The sequence below is a fragment of the Schistocerca serialis genome, chromosome 2 (genome assembly GCF_023864345.2).
Source record: "Schistocerca serialis cubense isolate TAMUIC-IGC-003099 chromosome 2, iqSchSeri2.2, whole genome shotgun sequence".
NCBI lineage: Eukaryota > Metazoa > Arthropoda > Insecta > Orthoptera > Acrididae > Schistocerca > Schistocerca serialis.
The window spans coordinates 846047616-846049047 of record NC_064639.1 but is presented as its reverse complement, the minus strand read 5'-3'; positions in this window follow the sequence as shown (position 1 = coordinate 846049047).

Here is a 1432-nt window from a genome sequence, read left to right as displayed (position 1 = left end):
GCCAGCGACTCGGAAATGTGCCCTCTGCCCATAGGTGGTTGTACGTGTTAAGCAGAAAGTGCTTGTCCGCAAGAGAAAGGTGCTGCAACACATGAATGTGGACGGTGTCTGGTCCTGGGGCGGAGGATCGGGATGAACTGAGAGCATGATCTAGCTCCCTCTTAGTAAAGGCGGCATTGTAGCGCTCACGATTAGGAGAAGAGTATCGTCCGAGCCTCCTCTGCTCGTTTCCGATGGAGAAAGGCAGGGTGATAGTGAGAAGAGCTCGAACTTCCGCAAAATGGTGGCCCAAGGTGTTGGAAATAGCAATAGGTTCCACAATAACATCGTCAGCTACTGTCAGGCCGGATATTGGGTAATGGATCTTCGTCCCAGAGGGCCGTCAGAGGTTAGCCCACTCGACAGGGGGAGTGGTGAAACTGTTAAAAGAACTAATGAATGAAATCCAGCTAGCTTGTTTGCTATACCGAAGAACGCGACGATACTTTGCACGCATCTGTTTACAATGAATGCAGTTCGCCATGGTGGGATGGCGGTTACAAACGCTGAGAGCACGTTTCCATGTGCGAATTGCATCTCGGCATGCCGCAATCCACCAAGGGACTGCGACAAGACGTGGTAAGGAGGAAGTGCGGGGAATGGAACGTTCTGCAGCAGTAAGGGTAACGTTTGTGAGATATTCCACCTGGTCATCAAAACTGGGGAAATCTTGTTCTTTGAAGGTCACCAAGGAGGAGTACAGCCGCCAGTCAGCCTTAGCTGCCATTTGGGCGTGCACGCGGATGGGGTAGGGGTCATCAATCGGATAGCACACGGGAAATAGTCGCTCGAGTAGGTGTCAGAAAGAACGGACAACTCAAGATGAGAGGCAAGCTAGCAGTGCAGGTCCAAATGGATGTGCGAAGAGACGGAAATGGAAGTGGGTGCTCCGGTGTTAAGGCAGAAATACACGCTTCCTTTTCCGGAATGTCATACCTTTGTAAAATATCATTGTATCCTAGCTTCTTCGACACTCATGTACTTTATAAAAAGTCTGTTTTCGCATATTGTAAGTCAAAAGACGTGGTTTGCATTGTAAATTCGTTTTGTGTCCAGACGTAAGTGTATAATAACGCAGATCTACTCGTGTGTGGTTGTGAAATACAACCAACATTACGAATACGATTTTTTGGAGGAAAACCTTGAAAACAAATGTTTCAACTCAACATTTCACGTAAGTTGCATTCTAACATAATTCTGTAGCACAAGCGTCTTTATTGCACGTTAGTGAGTGTGAATTATTGATTATCATAGGTCAGTTCACTAGTAGACTAACGCATCATATGTTTTGGCGAATGCATGAAAGCCGTCTGATGATAAATTATTGATATTCGAAACCGGTAACGAAAAGTAACCTAAAAGCAATTTGTGGCTGTTTGCTGAACTACAACAA